The sequence below is a fragment of the Bos javanicus genome, chromosome 20, assembly GCF_032452875.1.
Source record: "Bos javanicus breed banteng chromosome 20, ARS-OSU_banteng_1.0, whole genome shotgun sequence".
In the NCBI taxonomy this organism is placed as follows: Eukaryota; Metazoa; Chordata; class Mammalia; order Artiodactyla; family Bovidae; genus Bos; species Bos javanicus.
The window spans coordinates 57,018,885-57,033,466 of NC_083887.1; the positions used below are offsets into that span (position 1 = coordinate 57,018,885).

General features: G+C 41.4%; 1 protein-coding gene and 1 long non-coding RNA gene across 2 annotated transcripts in view; both read right to left on the minus strand.

Moving 5' to 3' along the window:
• FBXL7 (F-box and leucine rich repeat protein 7) overlaps positions 1-14,582 on the minus strand; it is a 470,690-nt gene that overhangs the window by 67,667 nt on the left and 388,441 nt on the right. The gene's annotated exons all lie outside the window — the stretch shown is intronic.
• LOC133233740 (uncharacterized) lies at positions 3,665-7,402 on the minus strand. Its single transcript, XR_009731822.1, has 2 exons — positions 7,321-7,402; positions 3,665-4,240 (listed from the first exon to the last, which is right to left on the minus strand). It is a non-coding gene; the product is annotated as an uncharacterized LOC133233740 (long non-coding RNA).

Consider the following 14,582-nt stretch of genomic DNA (forward strand, 5'->3'; position numbering starts at 1 on the left):
AAACACATTCCAATGAGCTCTGCTATTGGAAAGAATTTTGTCAGAAAGTGTAGTGCAGAGAGCCTGGAAATGAGAATCAGCAGATAAAGACTGTGGTCCCACTGTGACTGCTAACAGGCTGTTTTACCTTGGCCAAGACACTCAACGTTGTTGGATCTTATCATCTCTATACAAATAGGATCCTAGACAAGACAATGCTTAAGGCTCTGTCAGTGGTAATACCTTAGGGGTCATTCGGGCACAGATTCCAGTCATTTTCCAAGAGGAGTCTAATGTCAAGAATTGCACTAGCCTTAAGTATTTAGCTGGTTAAGGAACCCTTGGATTTATTGATAGTTGCATGGAAATAAGAAGCCAATAAACTAAGTTAAGGGAATTTGATATGCTGATGGGCCAATGTGAGAAGATGAGGGAGGCTGGAATAAACTTTCCAAAGACAGGCTCCAAAGAATTTGAATAAACTCACCAGAAAGCAAAATAAACCCAACTTCCCAAAGAGTGAAATGTTGTCACTAAAACTGGGCTCTATCAGTGTCATCTGCAAGGCTTCATCCTAATCCCTCATTGGTACCCTGGGTATTTAGTTGCTCAGCTATGTCTGACTCTCTGTGACTCCATGACTCTAGCCTACCAGGCTCTTCTGTCCATGGGATTCTTCAGGCAAGAATGGACTGGTTGTCATGCCTTCTTCCAGGGAATCTTCCCACCCCAGGCATTGAACACAGGTTCCTGCATTGCAGGTGGATTCTTTACCATCTGAGTCACCAGAGAAGCCTCCCCATTGGTATCCTGGCCACACTGAATTTCTCTGATAAGGGATAACAAGAAGAAAATGAAGCAGGTTTGATGGTCAGAGGACATCTCTTGATATCGGTCAACTAAAAATGAAAAGTTTTGGAAATAATGCATACAATAAAGTGTTTGGTTTGATTTTGGTCAAAATTTGCTATTCTTAATAAACTTTGGCAACTCTTGGCTGTCAAGCAGAAGAATATGCTCTATGTTAACATGAGAGCACAAGGAGTGAAATTTCATGATTAATAAATTGATTGAAAATAGGAATTTATGTTTGGTGGTGTTATTTCCTCAAGTGATTTAAGTAGAGTTTGGTTTTCTAGAAGAATTTTCTTTCTGTTTACTATTTTTACATATAAATCGTCAACTGTTCCACAATCCCTGTAAGATAGAGTCTCCTAATATTCATCAGTTCAGTTCAGTTCAGTTCGGTCGCTCAGTCGTGTCCGACTCTTTGCGACCACATGAATCGCAGCACACCAGGCCTCCCTGTCCATCACCAACTCCCAGAGTCCACCCAAACCCATGTCCATCGAGTCGGTGATGCCATCCAACCATCTCATCCTCTGTCGTCCCCTTGTTCTAATTTTAATTTCTTATTCTCCAAGAAGGAATGAATTTTAGTGATAAAAAGTATCAACTTAAGAGTCAGGCCTGAGTTTGGTTCTGATATTCACAAACTGGATGTTTTACAGGCTCAGTTTCCTTATCTGTGAAAAATTAATAGGGTTTCTCAGCCTGATGTTGTAGGCATTTGGGTATGATAATTCAAGCAGCAGCCCTGGACACTACCTGCCAGATATCCATAACACATTTGGCTTTGTGACAATCAAAAATATTTATAGACATTCCCCAATGTCCCCTTTGGGCAGCATCATCCCAGGTGGAGGATCTCTGAATTGGGATTGTTGTTCAGTCGCTAAACCGTGTCCAACTCTTTGAGACCACATGAACTGAAGCACCCCAGGCTTCCCTTTCCTTCACCATCTCCCAGAGTCTGCTCAAACTCATGTCCATTGAGTCGTTGATACCATCCAACTATCTCATTCTCTGTCACCCGCATCTCCTCCTGCCCTCAATCTTTCCCAGCATCAGGGTCTTTTCTAAATGAGTTGGCTCTTCGCATCCAACAAAGTATTGGAACTTCAGCTTCAGTATCAGTCCTTCCAGTGAATATATTCAGGGCTGATTTCCTTTGCAATGAACTGATTTGATCTCCTTGCTGTCCATGGGACTCTCAACAGTCTTCTCCAGCACCACAATACTCATGCTTTTTTCTCATGTTGCTGGGAAAATGAAATGAAAGAAGGATAAGAAGCTCATGGCACAGTCTGGGCCCAATAGCTGCCTGTTCTCTCCTTCTCTTGACTCTAGTCTTGGTGGAAATACTAGGGACCATTAAAGGCTCCACCCATCACTGACTTGAGTCAGGTGCCATCTACTCAGCACTGGGGTAGAGTCAGTTGGCTTCTTTAATCTCTGTTCAGCCCCTGATATGATGGCTGGCTTTGAAAACCCAACTGACATAGGTTTAGGGTCATTTAAATGACGTAGATGGGGAAGAGGAGGGAAAAGATCCAAGGTATGCTTTTTAAATCCCAATATATTATAAGTAGACATTATATATGGAATATTTATTGAGCCATGTTGGTGGAAATTTTTCCAGACTAAATTGTGCATTAATCACATTCTAGTTCATAGCTTATTTTAAAACAATATTTTCTTATATTACATTTCTGGTGATTTACTGTATCCCATAAGGATAGTAAAGATAGGTCTATAAAACAATCCCCTAGAAATTTAAAAGTGAAAATAATGGTAAAGCCTAAAAAATGGTTCTATTTTAGATTTAACCAAAGAAGCAGAGGTGAACAACTTAAATCGGGTTATGGAATCAAAGTAATTTGGCTCTTTTAAAAAGAAAGAAAAGTGGGAGGGAGCATTTAGGATGGGGAGGGGACACATGTATTACTGTGGCTGATTCATATTGATGTATGGCAAAAACCATCATAATATTGTTAAGTAATTATTCTCCAATTAAAGTATGTTAATTAATTAAAAAAAGAAAATGGGAAAAATAAAAAAAGAAAGAAAAGAAAAAGTAAACAAAAACTAACATCTTGTCAAGATAGCTTGTTCCCTTATGAATTCACAGTCAGAAGCTGCTAAAGATAACGTCATGCAAATGTATGTGTGCGTGCTCAGTCACTTTAGTCATGTCCGACTCTTTGTGACTCCATGGACTGTAGCCCGCCAGATTCCTCTGTCCATGGGATTCTCCAGGCAAGAATACTGGAGTGGGTTGCTATGCTTTTCTCCAGGGGATCTTCCCAATCTGGGGATTGAACCTGTGACTCCCGCAGCTCCTGCATTGCTGGTGGATTCTTTACCCACTGAGCCACCTAGAAAGCCCTGCAGATGTATACATTAGATAATTCCCACCAAAATATCTCTCTGCGAAGAAGTTAATGTTCATATAAGGGTATTGCCTATCTTGCATAAACACTGCTGCTGCTAAGTCGCTTCAGTTGTGTCTGACTCTGTGCGACCCCATGGATTGCAGCCTACCAAGCTCCTCCGTCCATAGGATTTTCCAGGCAAGAGTACTGGAGTGGGGTGCCATTGCCTTCTCCATTGCATAAACACAGTACTTTATAATAAATGTCATCAGAGACTTCTATAGTTCTCAGATCCCAGGAAGTTAACTGCCATAGGGTTTAAGCTGCAAAACCACTGGCTTCCTCCTGAAAACCCTTCTTTCATCCAGTGAATATGAAAAAGAAAACCTTTCCTGACCCAAATACTGGCTGAAGGGTTTAGTCTAGAATAGCCCTTTACTGTTGCTATCAATGATGATGTGTTATTTATGGTAATTTCTCATAAGATGAATTGTGTGAGTGTTTGACACATCTAAAATGTTAAATATACATATATATACACACAACACACACACGCACACACACACACACATATTTCCCTCTATTTTTCCATTGTCTAATAGTTGAAAGGTTGAAATTCTCTATGGTTCTCTTGGAGTGTTGTAGAATTTTAATGTGAAAAAAGAAATGGAATAAGACTGGAATATGAAGCCATGAACTTGGAAAGAAACCCAAACTGCCATATTGATGAACACTACATTCTCTTGAGTCAGGGTGCCAGCTCGGAACAATTGTTTAACTTGTCTGTTTCTATTTCCTCAATTTATGGCTGTTGGGTCCTTGAAACAGAAATATTTTGAACATATGTAGCAAATAATTATACACATATATACCCATATATCAGAGACTGTACTTGAAACTCACCCTTTGTAAGTCATCTTTGTTCACATATCTGTTAGTAGTTAAAAAGATTCAGGACTTTTTTGGAGGAACAAGGAAATTATCTATTTCTGCATAATAAATATGTTTTCTTATTACAATCCAATTGTGTTGATTTCTCACTTTGCCTAGAACCAGAAGAAAACATTCATTACTTTTACTAGGTTACTCCCTTACTAATAAATTTCAGTAATTCCTCTTTCTCGAACAATGCTTTTCAAATGGTGTTCCAGAGGGCACCAGGGTTCCACAGGCATGTACCAGGTGTAACAAGAGAGAACAGACCTCTTTAGGGGACTCTTTTCTGCCCTTACTCTTAAGAGCACAGTTTCCATTCAATCTGAATAACATGGAATATATATATATATATATATATATATATTTTCTGACTTTCATTTAATGCATAGACCCACTACTGGAACCAAATGGTACCATAACTTTCCAGAGATTTATGGAATGGGGGCTGTCTGGGTGTTCCCGTGGTTAAGAATCCATCTTCCAATGCAGGGGAGGTGAGTTTGATTCTTGGTTGGGGAAGTAAGATCCCATATGCCACAGGGCAACTAAGACTGCATATAGCAAGTGGAGAGAAAAGGCTGAATGCTGCAACTGGAGAAGCCTGTGCTCCGCAATGAAAACACCGTGTCAGCAAAAGAAAAAAACACCAAAAGTAAAAAAGAAAAAACAAAGACTCGTGGAATGGTAGTCTGGAGAAGAGAATCTGAATTCATTTCACTAAAATCTTTTTCTGCAACCTGAGCTCATATTAAGGCTGCTTTAGAAGGCAATGGCACCCCACTCCAGTACTCTTGCCTGGAAAATCCCATAGACAGAGGAGCCTGGTAGGCTGCAGTCCATGGTGTTGCGAAGAGTTGGACACGACTGAGCGACTTCACTTTCACTTTTCACTTTCATGCATTGGAGAAGGAAATGGCAACCCACTCCAGTGTTCTTGCCTGGAGAATCCCAGGGACAGGGGAGCCTGATGGGCTGTGGTCTATGGGGTCGCATAGAGTCGGACACTACTGAAGTGACTTAGCAGCAGCAGAAGCAAGGTAATGCTCAAAATTCTCCAAGCTAGGTTTCAACAGTATGTGAACCAAGAACTTCCAGATGTTCAAGCTGGGTTTAGAAAAGGCAGAGGAACCAGAGACCAAACTGCCAACATCCATTGGATCATGAAAAAGCAAGAGAATTCCAGAACATCTACTTCTGCTTCATTGACTATGCTAAAGCCTTTAACTGTGTGGATTGCAACAAATTGTGCAAAGTCTTAAAGAGATATGAATACTAGACCACCTTACCTGCCTCCTGAGAAATCTGTATGCAGGTCAAAAAAACAACAGTTAGAACAGACATGGAACAATGGACTGGTTCCAGAGTGGGAAAGGAGTATGTCAAGGTTATATATTGTCACCCCGCCTATTTAATTTATATGCAGAATAATACATCATGTGAAATGACTGACTGGATGAAGCACAAGCTGGAATCAAGATTGTAGGGAGAAATATCAACAACCTCAGATATGCAGATGACACCACCCTTATAGCAGAAAGCAAAGAGCCTCTTAATAAGGGTGAAAGAGGAGAGTGAAAAAGCTAGCTTAAAAGCAGAACATTCAAAAAATGAAGATCATGGGATCTAGTCCCATCACTTCACAGCAAACAAGTGGGGAAACAATGGAAACGACGACAGGCTTTATTTTCTTGAGCTCCAAATCACAGCGAATGGTGACTGCAGTCATGAAATTAAAAGAAGTTTGCTTCTTGGAAGAAAAGCTATGACCAACCTAGATAGCATATTAAAAAGCAGAGATGTTACTTTGCCAACAAAGGTCCATCTAGTCAAAGCTATGGCTTTTTCAGTAGTCATGTATGGATGTGAGAGTTGGACCATAAGGAAAGCTGAACACCAAAGAATTGACGGTTTTCAACTGTGGTGTTGGAGAAGACTCTTGAGAGTCCCTTGGACTGCAAGTTCAAACCAGTCAATCATAAAGGAAATCAGTCCTGAATATTCATTGCAAGGACTGATGCTGAAGCTGAAACTCCAATATTTTGGCCACCTGATGCGAAGAAGTGACTCAATGGAAAAGATTCTAATGCTGGGAAAGACTGAAGACAGGAGGAGAAGGGGACCACAGAGGATGAGATAGTTGGTGGCATCACCGGCTGGATGGACATGAGTTTGAGCAAGCTCCAGGAGTTGGTGATGTACAGGGGAGCCTGGCATGCTGTAGTCCATGGGGTCACAGAGTCAGACACGACTGAGCAACTAAACTGAACTGAACTGAGGGCTTCCCTGATAGCTCAGACAGTAAAGAATCTGCCTGCAATGCAGGAAACCCAGGTTCGACCCCTGGGTTGGGAAGATCCTCTGGAGAAGAAAATGTGAACCCGCTCCAATATTCTTGTCTAGCGAATTCTATGGACAGAGAGGTGTGTGGCGGGCTGAAGTCCATGGGGTCGCAAAGAGTTGGACACGACTGAGTGACTAAGCACTTTCACTTCAGGGAAGGAGGTGAGAAGAGGAAAAGGGAGGAAGAAAAGAGAAGAAGGGAGACTTTAAAGAACAGAATTTGTAAACGGTGAGTAGAACATAGGCTTTCTGTGTTCAGGTTCTGTAAGCAAATGGCGAGTGAAGCATGGCGGACCATTTCCCGGCTAACGTTTGCAGAGCATCGGGACCACAGACATGCCAGGACACCATAGGATGTTGCGGGAAAATGGTCCTTTGATGGCAGAGCAATGGAGCAGACTACTGAGATTCCCAGAGCTGTTCAGGCAGAAGAAAGGACCCCTGACGTGTTGGGGGCCTGGTTATGGAGATGAGGAGAGTGGATGGAAGTGAATTACAAAGGATGTACTTATTTTGCTTAACATAACAGGGCAGGTACAATGCCCCTGACAGGAGGCAGGCAGAGAACGTCTATCTCCGCTCTCAGGGGCCTGCTAACCCTAAGCAGGCTTTGAAGGAATGTGATCCCTTGTGTGCCCATAAGGAACGAACATTGAGCTGTGTAACTAATTTGAGTAGTTTCAACTCACCAAGGTATAAACTTGGAACGGATTTCCCAGGTATCTGACTAATTGTGTTCTCTCTACTCAATCACAGGGAACATCTTATTGGATGCCTCACATGTCAGTCATTTCCAGTTGTGAAGGTGTTTCTAGTCCAGCCTCATATTCAATTGAAAGCCCTCACTCACCTGTTAGATCCGTGGCTCGTGTGGCCAGCAGAGAGCAGTGGCGACGGTCCCCACCATCACTCTCTAGATAAGTTGTAAACAGTGTGTATATCATTGTCCCATCAAAAAAGAAAGGAAAGAAAAGCTAAAATGAATGAAAACAATAACAAATTCATGTGTATTTTAGCATCTGTATGGAACACAAATGCAGAAAATATATGTCTAGAGGCTCCAGCTATAGTTCATCAGTCAGGACTGATGGGGCATGCTCCTCCACTCACTTGAGCTGCACAATCTCCTCTACACACACACACACACACACACACACGGGCATGTGCCTTGGGTTCTGTTTAACTCAAAATCCTTCATCCTGTACTTCCTCTGCATTTGATGGTATTCCATAGGAATTTCTTGCAACTTCTTGATGGACTTGCTGGGCAACTTCAAACAACTCTTGTTAACAACTTAATCAGTAGTTCGTAAGTATAAAACAGAAATACAGCACGCAGGTTAAGAACAGGAATTTTTGCCAGGGGTCCCCAACCTCCAGGATCTAATACCTGCTGATCTGAGGTGGAGCTCATGTAACAATAATAGAAATACAGTGCACAAAAAATAAAATGCACTTGAATCATCCTGAAATCATCCCCCCTCCCAATTTAGTGGAAAACCTGTCTTCTAAGAAGTCAGTTCCGAGTGCCCAAAAGGTTGGGGACTGCTATGGACCACGTAGCCTATTTCCGTCCATTGGGGAAAAACGTCCCTTCGTCCCTCAGTGCCTCAGTCTCCCTACCTGCAATCCAAGGACAGTAATTGCTCCCAACTTATAGGGCTACTGTGAGGATTAGATGATTTAAAAGTGTTTAGAACAGGGGTTGGCATGCTCAAGTGAAGCTATCACTATTATTAAATTTTACATATTTGATACTATAATCTGGGCTGGGCTTGAACCCAGGTCTTATTATATGTATGACATAATGGGCTAACCATAAGCATCCCTCAGGCTCTGTGTTTGGCTAGTAAAAAGAGGGATGAACGTCTTCTGTACTCCCTTCATGTGTCAGGGTGCACAGGTGTTGGCTGGGGTACACTTACATAATGCCATGGGACTAGAAGGGCTTCCCAGATGGGGCAGTTGGTAAAGAATATGCTTGCCAATGCAGGAGACACAGAGATATGCATTCGATCCTTGGGTCAGGAAGAACACCTGGAGTAGGAAATGGCAACCCACTCCAGTATTCTTACCTGGAAAATTCCATGGACAGAGGAGAGTGGCAGGTCAAAGTCCATGGGGTGGTAAAGAGTCAGACACGACTGAGCACACACACCCCCGTGGGACTAAAAAGTGGTAAAATCTTTGTTTAAGGAAAATGTGTGCATACTTTTAAACTCAGGAATTTTTTATTTTTTGTGAATTAGCTTACAAAAATACTTGCACACATATTAATCCAAAAGACAAATGTATAAAAACATGTGCTGAAACATTGTTTATAATGACGCTAAATATGCATTTATTAGGTACTGGTTACTACCATAAATAATGCTACTTGAGTTTATAGCCATTGAAAAAGAGTTTGATACTCATGGAAGTAAACCGCCAAGTGGGAAAATAAAGGACAAGCTGTTAACAGTGCATATATCATAGTCCCATCAAAAAAAGAAATAAAAGAAAATGGAAAAAAAGCTAAAATGAATGAAAACAATAACAAATACACATGTATTTTAGCATCTGCATAGAACACAAATGCAGAAAATATATGTCTAACAATTACCAGTAGTTATTCTGGCAGTGGAATTATGGATGTCTTTATCTTTCTGTGGTACGTATTCCTTTGTTCTCTAAGTATTTTAAACTCAAAGTAAACATTACTTTGGTGGCTAGGAGAATAAAGCTATTCAATTTTTTTTTTTTTAAACAATCATAGACTTTGGAATCAAACAAGCTTGGGTAAAATGATAACTTTAAACCTTTTTAGCAGTGAGACGGAAAACTATTGAACGCCTCTAAATCTTATTTCCTTTTGTTGTCAAATTGATAATACCTAATCCTCATTATTACAAGGAGATTTAAACTCCCTAACACAAAGCCTGGCATTCCCAAATGTTTCGTAAATGTCAGTTTTATTTCCACTGCTTAGTGCTAATGATAAAATATCTATGCTGTTTATCTTTAAAAATATAAACAATATTTATTGACAAAGATTTTAATTTGGTGACACATTTTAATGAGTGACACAAATTCAATAAACCAAATTTGTGATACTCTTATTTTAACTGTATCATTTTTCCTAAGATCATTTTTATTTTAGAGGGAATAAGAAACTACGTAACAAATGGGAAAAAAGAAATGGTTAACTGCATGCAGTTTTACAGTGGGTCTATCAGGACAAAGTGCATATGTAATTTTTGTGTCCCAACCCATCTGCAATCTAGTAAATCACTGCAGAGAAGTAACAGTGTTATTTCACTATAAATATTTATAAATATATCTATATATATTCATATAAATATACATATATCCAGAAAAAGCTCTCCTGCACATTAACAGACCTATAAAATGAAAAATAACAGGAAAATATTTGACTCATTTTACACCTTTAAAATTGCAAATCTGTTTTTTTCAAAATAAAAACTAAATGCTGCAATATTTTATTTACGTACATCTAAAATATGTAGAATTAAACAATGATGAAAAAACCAAGGTCTTTGATAACCATTTTATTTTTATTTTCTATCAAAATTAGCAGGGCAAACCTTCAAGCGAAGTGTTTTCCTAATTTGGATGAGGTCAACTAAACTCTGCAGGAAGTGAGAACAATGGCTTTTGACTTGTTTCTAACATTAGGAAATACACTGGTCTTATCGTCACAACCGTGGACTTGTCCCCTGGTTTCACTGTAAACAATTGAGCAAAACATTAGTCAAGAAGTTGATTAGTATTTAGGGTATAGTATCTGCTTCTGGAGGCTTGTCTGAGTCTGTTATCCTCATAGTAGGTTAGCTTTGTATGTGTGTGTATGTCTTCTATGAGAAAGGAATAAGTGTCACTGTGCCCATTCCAAATAGAGCTTGACTCAAAAATTCAGGTAAGTTAGGAAATTGTTGTATGTGATGGGGGATTTTTGTAGCCAGAATTGAAAAACGAAATATGAAGTGGCTGGGAGAGCATGTGGCACAAAAGTGAGGTCTCACACGTTTAGCATGCTCATACTCAAACAGGAAGAAAAAGATAGTACCTGACCTGAACCTGAACTTGAACCAGATATCTCACCTCCAGTCTCTGTACTTCCTTCCCCCAGGCCACGCTAATGTAATTAACATTCAGGGAAGATCAGAAGGCAAACAGGCCCAAGATTACCTCAACAGATTCCAGATCCTACTGAAAGACAGGATAGTTAACATGATGAGTAACAGGATGTTTATAAAAAGTGATTTCGGAATTGATTCTTTCACGGTTAGGCTGACCTATTAATTATGTGTGTGTGTGTGTGTTAGTGGCTCAGTCCTGTCCAACTCTTTGTGGCCCCATGGACTGTAGCCCACCAGGCTTCTCCGTCCATGGGATTCTCCAGGCAAGAATACTGGAGTGGGTTGTCATTTCCTTCTCCAGACCTATTAACTATGTGAAGTCGCTCAGTTGTGTCCAACTCTTTGTGACCCCATGGACTGTAGCCTACCAGGCTTCTCCATCCATGGGATTTTCCAGGCAAGAATACTGGAGTGGGTTGCCATTTCCTTCTCCAAGGGATCTTCCCGATGCAGGGATCGAACCTGGGTCTCCCACGTTGTAGGCAGACGCTTTACCGTCTGAGCCACAAGGGAAGTCTATTAACTATAGTCAACTAGTAAATATACGCACTCAGGAGGACAAACACACCCAGGAGGCCCTGGCCCTCTATAAATATTTGTCAGATCAACAGTTAAGGGATGGTTATTTACTATATGGATTTCACAGCTCCTTTGCCTCTTTTTCTTATTTCTGCTTCACATTCCGGTGCCAAAAGCCTTTCTTTCCAAAGGCCAGGAAGATGAAATCAGAGTAAGGAAACCCTCAAGTGGTCCACTTTATACTACTCAATATTTTGGTCCAATGGTTTGGCAGAAACGAACTTTTTAAATGCTGATGAAAACAATCTGTTACATCTCTGTCACTGTTCATTAAGAGAACTGAAAGGATCAAATATCTGTGTGTCATTCAAGAAGATAGTCAATGTTATAGATGTGAAATTTAGGGTTGTCTCCTTAACAAATTCAAGATCTCTACAGCTGCCACACTGATTTTGCTAAAACCATCCATGTAGGGGTAATTTCAAATCCTGCTCATCCATACAAAACCCTAGTGACTGCACTCCTTCCCATATCCTTAACTTCTTGCCCTGCCCCTTCCTGCCCTGTACTTAATAATCCTGTTGCCTGCAAGACGTTATTCTCAATTCAGAGTATCAACGCATCTGAGCATCGACACACTTGAAAGTACAGGCACAAAGGACTTGAAGTGAGAAAGGCCGTGTGAACTGTTCCTCCATGAGGTCTCCTCCCAGATATTCCATGTGAAACATCTCTATCACCATCCTAATGGGCCAGGATTGAGTCTAGTCCCTGAGATCCCTGCAACAGATGTTCCTCTTCCATCTCTCACCACTCCTCCCATGAGCCGCAGTAACACCTCTTAATTCAGGGTCTTTGCCGAGCTATGGCCTCTTCTTGCAGAGGCCTCATGACTCAGCCTTCAACTAGCAACCACTCTCTATCCCTTTAAATCTTGGTTCAAGAGGATGCCTCCTTGAAAAGACAGACACACAGCTGGAGACCCTACCTTGAGCTCGACCTCCGCAGCCTGCCTTGTGCCAGGCCAGGTGCCCCTCTTCTGTGCTCCTTGGGATTCAATAGAACAATATATCTAAAGCTTACAACAGTCATCTTCAATGAGTGTGAGCTGTTGACAGTGATTACCTGTATTTGCTCTTTCCTCTGGTGCCTCAGACAGTAAAGAATCTGCCTGCAATGCAGGAGACCTGGGTTTGATCTCTGGGTCGGGAAGATCCCCTGGAGAAGGGAAAGGCTACCTACTCTAGTATTCTTGCCTGGAGAATCCCATGGACAAGGAGCTTGGAGGGCTATGGTCCAAGTGGTCACGGAGAGTCAGACACAGCTAAGCACAGCACAGAAGCTGCATATCGTAGTTTATTTTTTTGAGGAAAAGATGTCTTAGTTATTTGTGCATCCCTCACCCCTTACATGGTCTTTCCTGGTGGCTCTGGGGTGAAGAATCTCTCTGAAATTCAGGAGATGCGGGTTCAATCTCTGGGTCAGGAAGATCCCCTGGAGAAGGGAATGGCAGCCCACTCCAGTATTCTTGCTTGGGAAATCCCATGGACAGAGGAACCTGGAGGGCCATAGTCCATGGGGTCGCAAAGAGTCAGACACAACTGAGCATGCACACACACACACTCCTTATGCAGTGCTTGGCACCTATTGAGTGCAATATATTAATACATAACCGCCAGACTGAACTCGTAAGAATAAGAGTAATCATGTCAGAGTCATAGACTCCTAGAACTGGAAGTGTCTAAACATGAACATTTAGCTCCAAGTTCACAGAGCAAAAGCCAGCCTTTTGGGCTTCCCTTTTGGCTCACCTGTTAAAGAATCAGCCTGCAATGCACAAAACCTGGCTTCGATCCTGGGTTGGGAAGATCCCCTGGAGAAGGAAAAGGCTACCCACTCCAGTATTCTGGCCTGGAGAATTCCATGGACAGTTCATGGGATCACAAAGAGTCGGACACGACTGAGTGACTTTCACTTCCACTTCACAGAGCAAAAAAACACTCTATGTAGGTATAGAGAGCCATTTTTCCCAGGGAGGAAACACTTGAACATTTCCGATTCACCCTTGACTGTAAACATAGCCTCAAATGGCATGGTCCTCATGCAGCTTCTGACGAATATCCAGAGGCTTCATGCCCATGCAGGGTGTTCAATTATAGTTTTCAACAGAAAGTGTAAATTACAGGATGCCTGATAAACTCATCCAGAAATGTTAAGAAAAACAGATGGCATTTTCCAAATCTTATCAAACAATTCCCTTTCTCCTCACTCACCAGAGTAGTTTTGCGCCAAATATGATGGAAAAGTAATTTGCCTGTCCCTGGTCATTTACACCCTCCAGAGGGAGGGGTTGCTGAGCTAAGTAAGAGATATTGCTTTCCCGCACACTGCTCTCTTCCTTCTCTGGGTGGCTAAAACAAAACAAAGTATTTGATTTCCCCCATTTTTCTGCTGATGAAAGATGACAGGTCCAGTAGTGGAGTTCACAAATGGAAATCTTTATTTTGTGTGATTAGAATCTCTCTGTTTCTACTGTAACCAGTCCAATGGCAGAGACAGGGATTTCAGAGTCTGCAAGAACAGTGCTAAAACCGCTGTAATCTAGCGTGGATTGATGGACTTCTCAGCGTCCCATCATCTCCCTACACACTCCAGACCTAGCTAGCTCTGACCCTGATGGAACCGACAGGGCAAGCAAAGGAGAGAGGACAGACTGTGCTTAGCGGTTTGCATTCTACCTCTTTGGTCCATTTTAGACACTTCCATCCCCATTTAAAAGTGAACTTGTTACGTTTTTTTCAGGAATCAAGAACTCACCTTAGAAGGAGACCACTGGGGAACTGCACGGAGAAAACATCTTGGTGTCTGGGGTTATTTATACATTTATTGTAGTTTTTTTTTTTTTTCATTGTGCTATTCATTTCTATGAATATAACAATATACAGGCTCACATTTACCCTTAGATATGCTGAACTTCCCCCAAATACACAAAGTACCCGACTCTTAGAATTTGGAAAGAATTTAAGCTATAGAAGACCGGCATACAAGATTTATTCAGTTCCTATGGATTTAGCCTTGAGAATTACTGTTCACCAAGAGCCTCAGTGACTACAACCCTTACTGTCAGGCATAGCAAGAGGAAAAAAAACCACCCTTATGTTGTAGAACACATTAGTGACTGGAATGATCCGTTAGTTCATTAATTCAGACAGAGCTCTGTTGCTGATGGTCTGAGGTCTAGCCTCTTGGAGGACAGGGAAAGAAGGTCAACCTCCCAAGAGGCTGCTTTCCTGACCTCAGGAAGCAGCATGGCCAGGAAGGACGCAGAGAACAAGGTGCAGCCATCACCTAAGCACGTGGTTTTATGTGAGCGATTCTAAGAGCAAGTCTGCTTTCAGCTAGGACTCCATTTTGCGTACAGACTAAAACAGGAAAAGAGGCCATTTATGCATCAT